Raw genomic sequence first — 18,952 nt, 5'->3', positions numbered from 1 at the left:
ATTATAATTTTTATTTTTTTTTTTTTTTTATTTTTTAATCGTTTTAACCGCAAACCGTCCGGTTTTGACTGGCGGTTATACGGAATTTGAGATATCCATGATGTTACAACACTAATACGGATGATGTCTAGTGTCTTGATATGGCTGTACAGGTCAATGTGGGACTTGCAAAGCTTTTCCACACTTTCTGATCCAAGCATGATGGTCAGTGCGTTCAACTGCATTCACAGTCTTTCTTGCATAAACTCTCTGACAAGTGTTATAATGTCTCTTAGAAGATGCACCTCTCTTTATTTTGTCCTTTTGTCTGTATGGCATGTTTTGGGTATATCGATCTCATAATGGTTGTCAAAATATACCTCATAGGATTACTGGTAGTACATGTACATATAAGTTGACTTAGAACCGACTATTCTTTGAAGTTTACCAATGTTGGAATCAGGGTATGATTTTGTTTACCAGTATACTGTACATGGACATGTTGATCAGGAGAAGCAGAGATACCTGGGGTAATAGTATTGAGAAACAAAAAATACATAATACCTTTATGCAAATAATATTTCTACAAACATTCCTAAAAGAGGCTTTGGTGAAGAAGAAGGAAAAGTTAGCCAGCAAATACAAGAAAGCAGAACATTATCTTCATGTGAATGTATGACTAATATTTTGTGCATACATGTATAATTGTGGTCCATACAAAATTACATTGTACATGTACAGTGTATGCAACAGTAATTTTTTTTTTTTTTTTTTTTTTGGGGGGGGGGGGGTATTACTATGTTTATGTGCTTGATTGGCTAATATCACTGTGTAAAGCTAGAAAGGTATTCAACTTGTGTGCTTTTACAGAGAGTTATCATTTAAGTTGAATTTCTCAACAGAAAAATATACAGTTTTAATTGACATACACTCCATTTTACTTTAAAAAAATAAGAATACCAACATTTGAATTTTGATGTACAGTGTAGTATAATTATTTTTTAGACTTTCGTTTTCATTGGATACAGATGTCTACACACGTGCACAAATACAGACACACACACACTAGTAGATTTTTAAGTCTTCTCATTCTTTAAAGCCATTTTTGGCTTGAGCGGTCAACTTCTACTTTCATTTTCTCCCCTTTGTCTCCCAAAAGTGCTCTCTGGTTAGTCATGGCAAATGAAAAAACTTTGTCTGAAAATGGCGGCAGATCAGATCTTGTAGCAGCAGCTGGAATGTGGTTTAGACATTCTTTTCTTTCACATTGCCCGGTATTTCTTTTTGTGTGTCTGTAATGGAGAGGCGTTGTTTACTGGCCAAACACTTCATCATTGACCAAGATAATAAATGTAATAAGATAATGCAGGATACAGAAAACTTGGATAAAGAAATTCCATTATAGGAAATAGCACAATCATTGCCATTGTAGAGTAGTGTGAATAATTGTTCGAATGAAGTTTCTTTGTGTGCTATTGAAGGATAATTAAATTATTTTTTTTAGCTCATACTACAAAGATTTAAAGTGATTTCTGTCAAAAGCACTTGTACATGACTACATGTACATGTATACCTACATGTACATGTACATGAGCATTTTTGCTGTTTGTGTAAAGGCAAAATGGACATGTGCCCACTTTTTGTAGCCCATTTTGATTGGTCATCAATTTTGTTGTTTGGAGTTTGTGATTTATTAATTACCTTATTGGACAAGAAGAGTTCATGCTTTGTATCCATCTACAAATGTATTTGTAAAATTGTATCCTAAAGATTGTATTTTTAACTTAGCAGTTTTACATGCAGTATCTATATTTGGGAATTATGATTGAATTTTTGTCATTATTTATAGATTGCAAATGTCATAAATTATAGCCGTGTTCTTTGTTGTTTATGTTGATCTTGTTATTTCTTAATTTTGCAAACAGTTTGTTTATGTGTTTTCTGTAATTGTTGTTAATACAAGTATGTAATTTTATGAGAATTAAAGTTTCAAAATTTAATTTTGCAATTGAAACTTCTAATATATTTTACATTACGTACATTATAGGATACAATTTAGGATACAATTATTTCATAGACTTCGCTTGTTTCATGTTAGATATTTCAAGGTTGAGTCATATATTGTTGCCATACCCTACACTGTACAGAGCTTCCATGTAAATGTACATTACATGTGTATTTATATACTGCAACACCTGTGATGTGCCTTTGTTTTATTTGCACTAAAGATAATGATTTTTGTACAAAGGGAAGTGGGTGGAAATCCACATGATACTAATACATGGTCCACCCAGACATTCCTAATGATTGTCTCTATGCGACTATCAGCGATGGTGGGTCGCACTGACACTGCTGGCTCAACATAAGCTGCGTTTACACTGCAAGCAAGGAACATTGATCTTTCTCACATTCCGGAGTTATGTCGGAAGTTGCCTCCCATAAACACAACAAAAAACCCAAATTAAAAAAAGAAAACACATCTTGAATTTGTATTTCTTAAAACGCCGGCCGAAACTCCACCGTTTTGAGTGTAAATGCTCACGTTCAAAACACAGGTGAAATATTTTAATTTTTTTTGTCATGTGACTCTTCTTGCTACCATGCTAACACATGCAGAGCAGCGACAAGTGGCAAAGTCACACAAGTCACGCAAGTCACGAATAACACAGAATGAGCAAAGACAGACAATTTTTATGGTATATCCACACAAAAAAAAGTTTTCTCATATTGATTTTTCTGCAACGTAAAATGCCCTAGGGATTATATTTTATAAAAGCGAGAATTATATTTTTAGGTCTGAACAGAACACTTAGGCCAGCACATTCGTTGTCGAGTAAATGTACTTTTTAGTGATATTTCATCTACATGTATTTGCCTTTAAAGGCTTACATGTATAATCCAAACAAAATGTGAAATTGGGTACGTCTTTTAAACTTTTCTTGTGCAGCCTTGGTAGCATGACAAATCAACAATGCATTCATACATGTACAGTACATGTGTACACCTAAAAAGTCCAAAAAGTAGGTATTACATGTAAGTACATTAGTACTAATGTACACAAAGGCCTACCCACCATAATTTCAGTTTTTGAATTATGTACATTTCTTTTTGCTTAAAGGCAATGTAAAAAAGACGTATAAATTTAGTAGCAATGGGTGTGGTTTAGAGACGAGACTTGTTAATGCGACTTTAAATCCAGAAGGCCCTCATTACATACGTGTACACTGTACATGTATGCCTGCTGACATGCGATGTGTATCACTGTATGACTTGCATTAAGTAACTGGATGAAGAGTTCAAATAGCAATGAAAAAAACTCTGGAGTCGCTTACAGTTAGTTCTCCCCCCCCCCTCCCAAGATCCTGTGTGCTCTCATTAAGACAGATCATCCCTGATCAGCCAGTGACCCCCTTTTAGCACCCCTAGTAGGAGCAGGCTGGCGACATGTTAAGCCAGCAGCAAATCTCTCTTAGTCTGTCAGGGTCCACTTGCCCCCTTCCCAGCTGTAGGCACAGACATATAACCGTCTGCTCGTCAGATGTTCATCGTGTTTACACACTGTATGCCAAACGATTTCTACATGTATAATGAAGAAACAATATTTGAAGTTTTATGGCTTAGTCCAAGCTTATTCACTTCAGGATATGCCATTGAATACTTTCTACTAAGTTATTGAATAGTGAGCATAATTGTTACGTGTACCATTTATATTTTGTAGGCTTACAGTAAATACATGTACCGGTAGGCATACCTGACCTGTCTGATAGAAACCTGGATATCCATGCTGTAGGATTTATTGCAGTGTTTTAAGGAGGGAGAATTAATCAAGTTCTCCAGATGAATGCACCGTTCATCATATTTGAGTACATGTACAATACATGTGTGTACACACCAATGCAATCATCAGTCCAATTCAAACATATTATGCCTAACTTTATGACCTCATTTTGCCTAACTGCTAAACATGGAAAAGGCCTACTTCAGTACTTTTTTTATCTGACTAGGGAAGTGTCAATGACCAGGGACCAGTTCAGGTCAAATGAAGTTCAAGATTTCCATGTAAAGTGATATGCTAACATAAACACTTTCTCAAATTACGTGGGTTTCTATTGATTTTCTACTTCTTTGTGCCAGCTACATGTACAGGCTGAAATGTAGGCTAACATGAGCATAAACATGGTAGTCTGTAGACAACCATTATAATTCATTATCTTTTTAACTTATAATTTACTCTGGCTTTGCAATTGACTTTTCTTTAATGAGTATATTTACAAATGTTTTCTTGTTATTTGTTCCTGCATGTCCAGTTAAATTAAAATTTAAATTATTCGTACCAAGTTTTTTTAATTTATGAAAAATTGGTTTATCCTGATTTATGTTTTTTGAGCATGTTACATATACTTACAACTACAATTATTAAACAAAGGCTGTACGTGTGTTTCTACAATTAGGACTATATGTAAATATTAAAGCTGTGCACAACAGTGTAATGAGGTACCAGAGTACACTCCCAGGCTTACAAGCGAATACTCGAATAATCGGACGCCATGTTTTTTTTGAATTTTTTTGATTTTTTTTTTTGCCACCACCATACCACTGAAGCAGTATCTCAGTTCTGTCGCGGAAAACGCATGCAATTTTACTTCGAGTTGCAGGTGAAGGCGCCGATTTAATAATAATAATAACAGTAAACAATGCTGTTTTAAAAATCAAAATAGCAGAATAATCCATTTTCCTCCAAGTCCAAACAGAAATCCAGACATTTGGTCCCAATTTCTGAGTGCTGAGTTGACAGTGCTTGAGTTTGGAAACATTTTTACCGACGGCACCATGCCAGCGGCCGCCGCTCACCCAGGCACGGGTAAGCGTCGGCCTGGACAGAGTTTTTTTTTTTTTTTTTTTTTTTTTTTTTTTTCCGGCCGAATATTCGGGTACGATTTTTCGTACCCGAGTAGTTGTCACCCGTGCGGGTACTCGAGCATTCGACTACACGTCACAGCCCTAGTACATGTTCATCTGTACATGTACTCTTCACGATCCATCTTTCATTTCATTTTCATATTTGAAATGTAAAAAATCACAAATCACAAATACTTTAAAAAGTATTACTGAAATGCTGTAACTTTAAGAGTTCTTGAATACTTGTGAAACTGAATTTACATGACTGTACTACAATGGATATGTATTTGTATGATCTACAATATGATGTACATGTACATGTACACACAATATAAATCCAGTGCCTTGTTACAGTATACCTTGTGTAGCTGCTGATGCATACCGCACATTCTTTGGGACCGTTATGTGTAACACCCTATTTTTTATGTGTCACCTCTGCATACTCCAGATTAGCACCTTTACCCCATTTTTTAAGGTCAATGCAACACGCCCCTGGGGAACAATGTCCAGGAGGGTTTTATGAGATCTTTCAAGCTGAAATACCAAGCCCTTTCAGAGTACAATGCATGTGTGCAAGTGTCCTTTCATGACCTTTTACGTGTGCACATGTACAGTGTACAGGTATGCCTACATCAAGTACATTAGGCCTACACATGTCCATCTTAATGTATTTCATCATCGTGTTGAATCTCTTGTGTCTTTCTTCTTGTTTTCAATTTGTAATTTTGGATGGCTCATATTACATTTAGTATGCCTGGTAGTCTTTTGTTTTGTAGAATGAACTGAAGGTGCACTAAATGTGTATCTATGGACTATGGTGGTTACCTCTTTCTTTTTGTGTGAAAATTTTCATTTTCGTTAAAACAATTATAGTACATTTTCCATAGCAGAGGAAAACAGCTAATTTATTCTTTAAAGTTCTTAATGCCGTACCAAAAACACCAAAGATTTCTATTTACTTAATAGAGCATGACCTGCCGAAATGTCATACTGTTAAATCTCTTGGAGAGAATATTGTGGTCTGTAATCTCATCAAGTAGTGCAGATACGCCAGATTGTATTTGTTTAATTACAGAAAATTAAGCCAACCATAATAATAATAATGATAAAAACTGTGCTTACGAAGCGCTTTCCTCCAAAGACGCTAAAGCGCTATAAATTGGAACCATCTTGAATTGGGTTTGAGAAGTTGAACTTAGTGCACAGCGAAGTGGTGCTATTACGTGAACCTACTAGCTTTTATATCTGGACTGAAACAGAACGCATTCTTTTTTAGCATATACCGGTAGTAGAAGTTTTGCTTAATTGCTCATTTTGTGAAGTGATAATTTGTCTAAAAATCTGAGTAAAATGAAAATAATTAAAATTGTCAAGCAAGACTATATCGATATATGTAGATGATGACGTAGAGGGGTCATAGTAGTTGATGGCATACCACACATACCCCATGTGTGTTGGTAAGCTACATGACATGGTAGTGGGGCTCAAAAGGCTTTCCTTTGAGGCTTGACCTTCACCTCAAGCAGGGTTAATGTTTCCATCCTACTGACCTGGATGAACTCACGAGGTCATCCGCTTGTAGAGGTGCTGGAGATAATAGATGGTTGGATCCACTTCAAGAACCCCCCCCCCCCCCCTTGTTTTTAAAATAAATGAATATTTTAATCTTATCATTTATTTTAAAAGATTCAAATTAAAGAATTGTATGAATTTTGACACATATTACATGCAGATCCTTACAATTAAAAACATAAACTTTTCAAATCTTTCAATTGGCAGAACTTACCAGTAGTCCAAATACAGATGATTCATGCAGTCTAATTTCAGATACAATAAAATTTGTTGTGAGAATATGATGGAAATACTGGGCAAGGGGATTATTGAAGAAAAAAAAGCAGTACAAAATATGTTGTACAATGCAGAACCCTTGTTGAATATTGAGAAGCAGTATGTATAAAGATTCCTGTAGAGACTGTGCATAACCTTCTCTTTCTAGGTTGACCTTGTGTTTTAAGACTCCAAGCTTCATAGCTGCACTAATGCAGTGACCTGAAAAAAATTGCAGATGTACTATTTATAGTGCCGAGACAGTCCCAAAATTGCCAGCCTCTGATATCCAATTTAGCCAGCTACCCCAGACTGTCATTGCTCTATGACGAGCAGTTACTAACTCCCCCAAATCACACTTGTTTTCCTGTTTGTGATATACTGTGTGTCCATGTACATACTCCATAGTGTGCAGCCTTGCCTTCAAGTCTAAGAACATCATGATGTTTGTGATATTTGATAGGCACTAGACATTCTGGTTTGTAGCTGCATGTACATGTACATTAATGTGGAACATTATAATCAAATCTACACACCACTGCACAAATAATCTTCCTGTATTGTCAGATTTATAAAGCATTGCAGGCAAGATTACAAACATTACAGCCACAGATTGATACAACATTGCAGCCCTTTGCATGTACAGACTTACTTAAGTGGAGACCTTAAATAAAATGGGATGATAACTATACAGTGTTGGCCCTGTGTTTTCTCCCCTTTGTATATACAGTTAAAAGTAATTTATTCATAATATAATTTTTTTTTCTGCTTGAAAAATAATGGAAAGGGTTGGCCTAAAAGATTGATGATACCTTCACAAATAAGGTCATTGTTTTCTGAGTTGGTTAATTAGAAGCACCTCAAGGAAAAATATGAAGATCATACACAAAGATTGTTTCATTATTTTTTAAGTTAAGGAATATATCACAAGAAGTTTGTTTTGTTGGTTAATTTGATGTGCTGTATCCCTAACACTTTCAAGGGATATTTCGTCATAGCCCAACAAAAGTTAAGTAGCACCTTTAATTATAGGCCGACACATTCGTAATTAAAGTCATTGTTATACTAGGCCTACATGTATGATTGTACATTATACAGATGTACAGATATGTTTCACCTTGAAGCAAAGTTATAGATGATCGGTGCATAGTTGCATACCGATTCTGCTCTTGAATAATGTACATATAAACTCAGATTGGAGCGTTCAGGTATATATGGCCGTGAACTTGGCACTTTGATTTGGGTCATAGATACTCCACCATACTACCCTGGTATGCGTCCCCAATGGGGCTATGATAAGATGGAATTCCAGCCTTTGCAGGTAACTCCCAATCCATGACCAATTAGCAGAGCCGTTATGTATCCACACATGTAGACAAACAAAAACACAGGCACTATAAAACAGTCCAACTTGTTTTTCCATGATTGCTTGATTTTTTTTCTTCTTTTCTTTGTTGTTGACAATATTAACTGAATAACTGATGTGCTTGTGAGGCACTGACGTCATTGCTTGAGCTGTTTTTAGTCTGCCTTTGTCCAGGGTCCATCAAGCCTCTGTCTGTACGAAATTGTCTTACAATAAACACAAGTTCGATGAATGTGTGATGTAGGCTAAATAGTTGACTTCACAGCTGCTTTTCAGGTTTTGTGCTCTCATTTGGGGCAAAACAAGAGGCCCACTGTGTAGCACAATTACACAATACATGAGTTACATGATTGTTTATAATAATTGATCATATGAACAGCCCCCCCCCCCCTGTTCTTTTAGTCAGAATACATTTTGATTTTGAGATTTTTTCTCTTCTTCAAATTCACAATCAATTACAGCATACACGTACATGTACTTGTTTAATATCGTTAAGTGAGCTTCCAAGTTCCACAGTCACAAGCGATAGGCCAATTTTGGTAGTACCTAGGAGAAGGTGCACAAGGTTAACTTTAAAATGATATGAAGCATACACAGAATGTACACACATTGACAATTCAAAATTTGTATACAAAGGATTTTATTCTGAATTAGTGTTTCCATTCTTTTATCTTGTATTTGCAGTTCATGCTTGTTTACATTCGATGGTACAGTACATCTGTAGCTACAAACATGATATCTAGTCACACAAAGAATCTCTTTACTCTAGACATAATTAGTTGACATGTGCAGGGTGTCATTACGTGTGATATTTGGGTGTTTAGGTGATTCAGGAAAATGTATGTGATGAAAAGTGTGGAATGTAATAGAGGATTCCTGTGTGTACTTCTACAAGTACCTGTAGATAGTCTACATCTGAGACTTCTGCTGTAGATATACTGGTGGAAATGTAGAAGCGCGAGAATATTACCAAATTTGTTACATGTTACCGACGAAGTTGCAGTTTCAGGTTATCAGTATAAATGGTGTTGGTGTACATTGTAGCCTCTTCTTTCAAAACCTTCCACATGAATGTAAACAATACATGGAGTACCTACAAGTCTACAACATGTAAACATTCCACCAAAAAATTGAATCAAGTCTGAAGACGCGAGACTATAAGGTAGCCTAGTTTCTTGTATTTGCATCCAGGGGAGCCTTGAATCTACATGTACATATTGCCATGGCACCTAGCTAGCTAGCTACCCTGGGTATTTAAACTTATGCTTGCCTTTATTCCTAATCAGAATATTAGATAGCGCTAAATCAGACATCACAACTCCCCAACACTTTTGAAACTAAGATAGAGTGACGATACTCCGGTGTAGATTTATGGGCCTGATCAAGGATTGTCACTTGATGTGGGACTGAAGAATATTTTATTAATTTATTGGGCCTATTGTTGTCTAGTAGATTTTAGAAGAATGTTTGAAAGCATTTCTGTTTCCTTTTGCTTTCTGCATCCCCAAATATCTAAGTTATTAAAAAATACCTTTGATGTTGAATGTGCATCTAGCAGTGTGGTCTAAGATGTATTATTTAATAAATCTCAATAATCTTCTTTTTCACATACTTAAGAAATAATATTCAAAAAAGCAGTATTGTATAGTATTTATCTATATTTTTGAAAAGATCATCCTTTTTATGTTGTTAAATTGTTAATGGTAGCTTTTCTTGAGACAAAAAACAGAGCGCAATGTTTGGAGAATAACAACAATTTAAAACTCATGGGTAGTGATAAAAATATACTGGGCTTAAGCTAACTACTAAAGAATCAACTTTTAATGAGAAGGATGGGTATCTGGAGATAAGTCCCATGGTGTGAAGATTTATTTTGTATGTTTGCAGATGATCTGGAGCTTGCTTTGTTCAAAATGTTATTGTTTAATTTGCTCAACTAATGATTTGCCCAGGATTAAAAATTCTTACAAATATAGAGTGTAGCCTTGTAAAAACTGAAAGATGTCATACAACTGTACGTCCATGGCAACCGTGCGTCCAGGCATTCTGACGATTTTCTGTGCAATGTCTTAGTACACAGAGACTAGAAATTAGAGGTGGGAAGAGAGAGCTCATAAGAAAGGTGGGTGGTGTCTACCGGTAGTTAGGGGATACAATTTAATTTTATTCCATTAACCTTTTACTACAGCAAGTCTTTTTTTGATACAGATCAATACAGTCATAGATGCGCTAACTCAAGGAATCATTCATCCCATAATGTATGTGTGTGCAGAGTGCTGACTACCTGTATGTGATCTACAGGAAGTAAAAGTCATCATTAAATTTGTATCTATAGAGAAACAACTTTGATATTTGAAAAGATAATGCATACAATTTTATAGCTACTTTTTCAGAATACGGTAGATATCTCCCAGCATGATCTTTTCACAATACGAAATTTGACTACCGTGGCACAATAGAAGTTTTGATTGACATGTGAATCCCCAGAATAAAAAGGTCATGATAGCTAAGCCCCGCCTTTTCAAAACATTGTGCAGCTTGACTAGCTCAGACATAAAAGTCATTTTGTATTCAGTATTATGACTCCAATGACTCACTCATGGTATTATGTGCCCTTCAAATGTTGAATGGTGAATTGAATGTCCTAGGATTCTTGAAGAAACAGAATAGTTTGATTTGATAAGGTCCCCCCCCCCCCCCCCAACAAAAAAAAAGAGAAGGGAAAAAAAAGGTGATATTGGTAGTTAAAATTTACAGATTGAAAATGTATAAAAGAGGTACTGTATGATTAAGAACAATTCAGCAATAATTGATTAATAGATTTAAGCACTACTCCCAAAATTTGAAGGAGAAAACAATCTCATAGTTCATAGACCAAAAATTCAGAGAATATGTTGCTTTGCTCTGTCATTTACGAGATATATTATAGACAATCTATGGATGAAGTGCATTAAGTTCACCTACAGAGAATAGCATTGCTTTGGTCTATATCATAAACATTTTATTGCATTTCCAAGATCATGTGGCATGGAACATTTAGTTTTTATGAAAAATGGGTTCTAGAATGCAAGGAGTCTATTTGGTCAAATGACCATACGTGACCATGCATCATTCTTTTTTACCATGCCTTCCATGCTAAAACTTTCCCAAATGCCTGTATGTATGCAAAATAATGATGCTATGAAATACACGGAAACAGGAAAACTGTAGACACATGTACTTTTTTTGTAGGTGGCCTTTCTAGACAGGTCCTACAACACACATTTCTTCCTAGAGGGAACAATATAAACATGTAACTGGCCACTGTAGAGAGGTGGCAACTAAGGCAGGTTTGATTAAAGTTTCAAATGTCATTTAATAAGGCAAATGGCTGCCTCCGTGACTGTGCGACACTAGGCGTTTGTTGCCTATTTCTCAACTTTACGTTGTACTTCCTGTTTTATAAAACAAATGATTCATGTTTAAAAGCATGTGCATTAGTGATATGCACTCAGTAAAGTCACAATGAGCCAGATAATGAACTTGACCTGACCGGTCTTGTTCATTATCCAGGGGCTGACACCTAAAATACGCCCAGGACACATTTATTCCTAAAATCTTAGTCCGGACCCCTAAAATTGTAAAATTCAAACATGATGTGGCCCATAAATTCCGCCTCTAAAAGGTTCAATGCAGAACATCTTCCAAAAAACTTAGTGTGGAGCCATGCATATCCGACTGTGACTTAATTTGCATGCAGTGCATATTCAATAATGCACTTGCAAACATGAATTATTTGTTTACAGACACGGGGGTGTTGCAGTTGTTTGCAAGTTATTTTTGCAAACAAAAATTAATGGCCAGTTTCCCCTACAGAGGGCGACCGGTTGTCTGACCGATTAACAAGCATTACTATTGCATAACTGGAACGGAGCGGGAGAGGTCGTATGTTTTGGCGACGACGGTGACTTCGCTGAAGCCATCGTGCCATGCCAAACGTTTGTATCCACGTTTTGGAGCGATGCCAAATGGTAGTGAGCACAAAGCTATGTAGAGGAATGCAAAGGGGGCATGTGAGGTAGGGGCAGGCAGGCAGGCATGAGAGACTGAAGAAAGGAAATTCAGAGAGAGAGAGAGAGAGAGAGAGAGAGGAAGAGATGAGTAGATAGGAGACAAAGTAAAGAGAAGAGTTGATAGACAAGGAGGAAGGAATGATATAGGCCAAATAGTACAAGCCTGAATTATTTGAATGAAGAGAAAAAAGAGGGGCAATCTTAATAAGGGGCTAATGTGAGAGAGGGTGCAGGTGATTGATGACGAGAGACAGAGAGAGAGAGAGAGAGAGGGTGTGGGAGAGAGAAGTGAGAGATAGAGAAAGAAAGGGAGAGAGAACTGCATGAACCTGAGTAAGGGTAGAATGAGTTGTGAAACATTATACCTTGATATGTGTGCTATTAATGGATACCATCAGTAACTAGTATGAGAGCATAACATAAATCAGGATCATTAGCTCACTGGTCATGTATACATACGCAATCATTCTCAGAGACCAGATGTACCTTTGACTTAATTCTATCGCAGCAAGCAAGCAAGCAAGCAAGCGTACGATATATCGCCAGGTCTGCCTCAAAGTTCCACGACCTCAATCTCTGATTCTCTTTCACCCTTGAACCTGGAGTGGGATAGCACCAAGTTGGATATTTTGTGTGGATTTAGCCTCGTGCTGGAGGGTTTAAAAGGACGCTTATCTGGGATTTCATGGTATTTATTTGAGGGGTCATAACCCATGTTGTACAACCAGGAAGAGATGTCACTTCCTTGCAATAAGAGATCCAAGCCGAAACAATGCTGTGAGCAGGATAGCCGTACCCTGGTAAGACGGCAAAGTGCATGAGTGGTACTACCAGGATGCTCCCAACAGGCACACATGACACCATATATTATCAAACATCTTTATTTTTGTTTAGCTTAAGGCCCGGTCACACAGGGAGGACGCATGGGGAACGCACGGCCAGCGCATTGGAAATTTGCAATTTGGGCCAGTGCGTTGTCGTTCGCTAGGCGTGCGTCATCATTCGTTACTCGTTCGTCGAGCGCGCTGGACCAACGCTGGACCAGCGCTATGCATGCGTCGTCATTCGCTGTGTGCGTCGGGATTTTTTGAGCATGCTCAAAAACGTGCGCCGAGCTCGACGCATGAATATACACGCCAAAGGCACGCCAGACATGCGCCGGAGCGCGCTAGACCAGCGCCAGACATGCGTGGAGCGCGCTAGACCAGCGCCAGACAAACGCGGAGCACACGCCCTGTATACGCACAGCGCGCTAGCTACACGCCGTGCATTTTGTGTCAGCTCGCTAGCTTTTCCAAAATTATGACAAAAGTTAGGCACACGTTCTTTTCCGATTTCCAATGCGCTGGCCGTGCGTCGTAGAACGCGGTGCATGCGTGGACCATTCGTCCAGCGCGCTAGCAACACGCTGTGCATTCGTGGAAGTTGTTTTCATGTGCGCTCTGTGTGCGCCCTGTGTGCGCCCTGTGTGCGCCCTGTGTGCGCCCTGTATACGCCCTGTATGCGTCCAGCGCGCTATGCATTTGGTGTCAGCTAGCTGTATAGCTTCGACAAAAGTTGGGCGCACGACAACGCACTGGCCAAAATTGCAAATTTTCCATGCGCCGGCCGTGCGTCCCCCATGCGTCCCCTCTGTGTGACCGGGCCTTTACAGGGAAAAGTTCCATTTCCTCCATTTGTTAACATTTTCAGAATTGTTACTCATAAGTGATCGATATATCACCTTCTACATCAAAGTGCCTCCCCCCCCCCCCCATTATTATTAACCCTGTCGCTTCTACAGTATAAAGATCACTCGCGCTGAAGCCATATTCTGTGAAGAGAAACGTAATTTGCATACTAATGTGCATGGTTTCAGATCAATGTGAATAATTTTACCTGTCCATATTTGTCAGTAATGTTAAAGAGAATAATAAAATGGTAAATACCGTGATCTGTTTTATGTCTCATAATGTGTTGGAACACTGTCATTATTTGAGTGTGAAAAATAACTTACACCACTGTAAACTGTTTAAACTGTTGAAATGATTTGCAAAATTAATAATACATCTAGAACACTAATCTCAGAATCCTGCAGCTCAGTCACTGCAATCCTGTGAAATATTTATCATAAACATGTACTATCGTAAATTATATAAATTGATAAACATTGATATTGCTTCTTGCTACTTCTTGTATTTCTTTATATTTGCAGCAATATTATGTTTCTAATTCCTTTTCCTGTCTCCATGTATATTTCATTTGTGTTGATCATTAATTTTCATATCTGAATTGTTCTTTGATTTACATTCTATACTATAAAAAGTTGATACCAATAACTGATTCTCAAGCTTTAGACAGACAAATTTATGATTCATCAAAAATTCAGAATTGATCAAACAAAATTAAAAGATATATGCAATCAACTATATTTCTGTTTGTGATAGTAGGTGTATTCTGAACTGATATTCATGTTAATTCTTTCTTATTTTGTTTTTCTACATTTTACTATCTCCTTCTGCCCTCTTACTTCTCCATCATATTCTTCTTCCCTTTTCTTTTACTCTTTTTTCACATTCGTATCACAGTTAAATGTCATCCATATGCATATGGAGTTGAAAAAGAAGAATATTGAGGAATTGATGGAAAGATTTGGAACCGAGCAGCCACCACCTCCAATATTTCTTGAGGTAAGACTTTTATTTTTCTACAAAAATAATTTTTTTATTTTTATAATTGAATGATCAATCTTGTACTGGTCACTTGTTTCAGCTTTGTGTGGGAGTTATGGAATTGAGATATTAAATATGCATAGCTTCATTTTGGTTAGTAAACAGATTAAAGTATGGACAAATCTTCAGACATTTAGTGTATTCATTCTATTGAAAGTCACCCATTTTAGTACATGATACTAATGTATACAAAACCAGAGAGTAAATTATGACTTATGTAACGCTAATGACACATATTAATGAATTTGGCTAGGGCTAGGAAAAGTCTATTCAGTCATGCTTTGAAGTAAGTAAACATTATTCTCAATTCAGAATTTAATGATGCCACAGAAGTTATAAAGAAGGTCTACATGTAGATGTAAGTGATATTTTTCCTTCAGAATACTGGAAAGTATTGCAGCCTTTGCTGATATTCTTAATATTGAAATGAGGAATGAGTGGTATGTAATGGGTATAGAAAGATAAGTCTTAAAATAAACTGAATTTGACTTTTCATAATATATCTACTTTCCAATAAGGACTTTTAAATAAGGCATATGCTTTTTTATTTACAGTATGATCGCGTCATCAGATATATTATTGGCCCCTCTGCCTCCTTGAAAACTGCACTCCAAGTTTGTGTCGCAAATTCAGTGTGTACTTCCATAGGGTTAAAACATGCACAAAGGCCTATAGATTGGTTGTGATTGCATCTAGAAATGTTTCTTATTAAATCATTTGACAATAGCCTCAGACTGGGTCAGTCCATCTAACGAATCTAAACTAGCAGTATTTAATAGGGTACTAAGAAATGTTTAACTCAGGTATGTTAGATTGCGTTGCACAACGGAGTAAGTTCTGGTATGCTAACAATGCCAGGGGTTCATTTTGAGAGTCAAATTTAGACCAGTTCATGCCAGAGAGGGAGAGATGCTTTTGAGTTTGTGGTCTGTAGCACTGACGTAACAATTTTATGTGAAAGAAAGACACATTTTTTTCTCTGAAACAAAGTGTTAACAGGGATGCAATAATATATTGGTGTATTCCTTATTTTCATTTGTAGAGAAAGAACATTTGTGTTTATTTATAGAGGTTTGAAATAAGTTTTGAAAATGTACATGTTCATTGATGTTAAACTGGTCTTGGATGGCTTTAGACTAGTTTCCAAATGTTTTCAAATTGTACATAAAACTAATCTTTCCCAAAGTATGTATCCACTCCATTGACCCGATACCAGTTATTGTACTTCAGTAGTCTTGGGTGCAGGTACCGTACATTAGATTTTGCTTTGTGTACATGTAGGCCGACATGTTCACTACAGTCCAAACATCACGATGCAATGATTGGATTGCTTTGAAAGAAAGCCTTCTCATTCAGCAAGTCTTTGGCAAGCTTTTACGCCATTTCAGGCAATAGAGAAAGTAAACCTGTGAACTGTATTCTGGAGGTAATAAAGGCCAAGTATCTCAAAAGAATATTTTATTGGACACAATTAATACAGACAAGCAAAGGATGAAGATATTTCAGTCATTTCTGAAAACTTTTGCAGAGACTTCATATCACCTGATCACACAGTCTTGTTTGTGTATTGCTTTCGAAAGCTGTCTGGACAGCATTACAAATAAGTTTGTATGGTTTCTAACCATAAAGGTGTATTGTTGAGTAAGAAGTTATGACCTAGATAAGAACCACTTCAGCTTCGGTTTATAATCATCTTCTCCTCATCTGATTCTCTTCATGTCAGCAAACTTTTGTCTGCAAGTTTGCTATAATCCAACCTCTAAAAGTCAATGGCCAGAAGAACTGGAAAAGAGTCTGATGCCAACCTGGAAATATCTGATACAATAATTTTGACCATTGAACATTTATGAATATAGTTCTACTACATTGGGTGAACTTTCCAAGTGTTCTTTGATTAAACCAGGTCACCAAGGGGTAGGGGAGGGGGGAGGGGTTCAGATGGGAAGCTGGCAATTTTGTCAGTGACTTCTGTTCATATTATTTGTTTACAATCCAAAACACTCTTCTGAGGTGAACATAACAGATGATGTAGTACTGACCCTTTTCTTACAAGTTGCATGTACTTTTGTTCAATACATTAGCCTTTACTTGCATGAATATAATGCCTATCATGGCGCTGGATTTCAGAGAAATAAAGCTGGTGAAACTGAACCTTTACAGAGAAAGAGTCCAGCGTAAAGATTTATGAGCAGTCTTTCCTGGGGCTCAATTTACCGTAATTGCCAGCGGTATCAGCAATTCTCTGAAATGACTTGCTTCGTTCCAAGCCTCAAATTATTATTTTCTCAGCATTCTGCTGGAGGCATTATTGAATAATAAATAAATTAAGTAAACATAAGTTTTATTGACAGAAATACATGCCCCCATGGGGGGGGGGGGGGGGGCGGGGTGTGTGTTTAAGAAATAAAACAAACCTTTCAAACAATGATAACTTTTCAAGTTCATGAAATACAGTTTATTTTGCTGGTAATGATAGAAATGAATGTATGATGCTATAAAAGAAAATACAAAGAGAAATTGATATTATACCTGCTCATGTGTATAAATTTAGCTGTATGTTTATACAAATATAGATTAATAATTCTATTACTCGACATTTTTCGGAAAAGGGCACTGGCGCTGTCTGAGCCATCCCATGAGAAAAAGGAGTCTAAAATGGATATGTGCACCCACGATATCCTATATGTGGTAGCGTACATTATTAAGTCATGTGGTCTCCCTGGCGCTTGTCTGGCATGCCAGGCAGTGTCACGAGGGCAAGGGGGCTGATCCCATTGCGTCATGGGCAGCATCCGATGACGCAGTAAGGGAAGAGAAGGAGAGACCGACCGACAGATATCTTCTAGCAACTCTGTGTCCACTTTGTAGTGATGTATTGGATTAAATGTACTGGTCAGCCTGGTGTAAAAATCAATTACACTTTAACAATTCAAAGGTTTATTGTACGTGATTTATGTAATTGTTACCTCCTAGATTGATAAAGAAATTATCAAAATTCTGTCAAAAGCAATCTTGGTTATAATTTGGGTCACTGATATGTTTGTCTTTTCAAAGCAGAGTTGGATTTGTTTGTTAATACATTAGCTGTATTTCAAGACATATAATACTGTCTTTGAGTTTTACGCTTTTTTTACTTGCCAAAAAAACTCCCATATGAAGTTAATTTATGCACAAAAGATACACATGTATATGTAGAATTTTGTACATATCAGATGAGTGTAACTTTGTCAGATATGTGGTTGCAGTTCTACCACTGCGCTTGAAGAATATGAATTGATTATGAATTGATATGATTTTTGCTATATGTTTTGTGATGAGATTATTAGCATAACCATGGTTGTGGTTGGTCTCTCTCTTTATTATTCCTAATCCTAGGAATACCAAGACCTGACGGATCAACTGAGTGAGTTACAGGTTGAAGAACAGAGGATTAACAATGAGATGAGTAATGGGCACACCTCACCAAACCTTCAGACCACACCCCCTCCAGAACCAGCAGATCTCCACGTACCCTACCATAACAAACAGAGCCTAGCTCCACCCCACAAGAGGGAATTCACAAATCAGCAACATCCAAAGTCACCGCTTAGCCAGTCAGTTAGGGCTTTCTTGCCAAATCAGCAGAGAACATCGGTAAGTTCCCAGACAGAAACCTTGGGTGGGGAAGGAGCAGGGGAGGGGGAGGGGTCAGCATTGGAAAAGTAATCATAGTTCAGTTCACCTGTTTATTCTGTCATTGAGGAGGATAGATCTAAGGCTAGCTTTCGGAAATGTTCAAGTACATCGTCTGCAAAATAATGTAAAACAGGAAAGCTTCAAGTGCACAAAACTTTTGTGAGTGGTCGACATTCACTAGTCTTTCATGCCACAAAACATTAGAATTACATTGAATCACAACATGAGGTATTTGTAAGTCACAAACATTTACTGCTGCCAAAACAACTGTCCATGTCCTTAAAATTCTCTGGTTTTACATTTTATACAAAAATTAAACATTTCTGATTTTGTAATCTCTCAGAGTAAAGAGCTCTCTTCGCCCCTGCATCTACCAACCCTGGATGTCTTCATTTACAAAGTGCAGTACGATATTAGAGATTTAGAAAAAACCAGGGATAACT

The 18,952-nt window shown here is 37.1% G+C and overlaps 1 long non-coding RNA gene across 2 annotated transcripts in view; it reads left to right on the top strand.

The window, feature by feature from the left end:
* LOC755670 overlaps positions 1 to 18,952 on the top strand; it is a 59,942-nt gene that overhangs the window by 3,777 nt on the left and 37,213 nt on the right. For both annotated transcript variants that reach the window (XR_004063836.1, XR_004063835.1), the window contains exons 2-3: positions 14,691 to 14,792; positions 18,210 to 18,467. This is a non-coding gene — a long non-coding RNA (serine/threonine-protein kinase A-Raf). The remainder of the gene's footprint in view (positions 1 to 14,690; positions 14,793 to 18,209; positions 18,468 to 18,952) is intronic.

Source organism: Strongylocentrotus purpuratus, unplaced genomic scaffold (assembly GCF_000002235.5).
Source record: "Strongylocentrotus purpuratus isolate Spur 01 unplaced genomic scaffold, Spur_5.0 spur5_contig_829, whole genome shotgun sequence".
In the NCBI taxonomy this organism is placed as follows: domain Eukaryota; kingdom Metazoa; phylum Echinodermata; class Echinoidea; order Camarodonta; family Strongylocentrotidae; genus Strongylocentrotus; species Strongylocentrotus purpuratus.
Note: the sequence above shows the minus strand (reverse complement) of the source record. Positions and strands in the feature narration are given on the sequence as shown.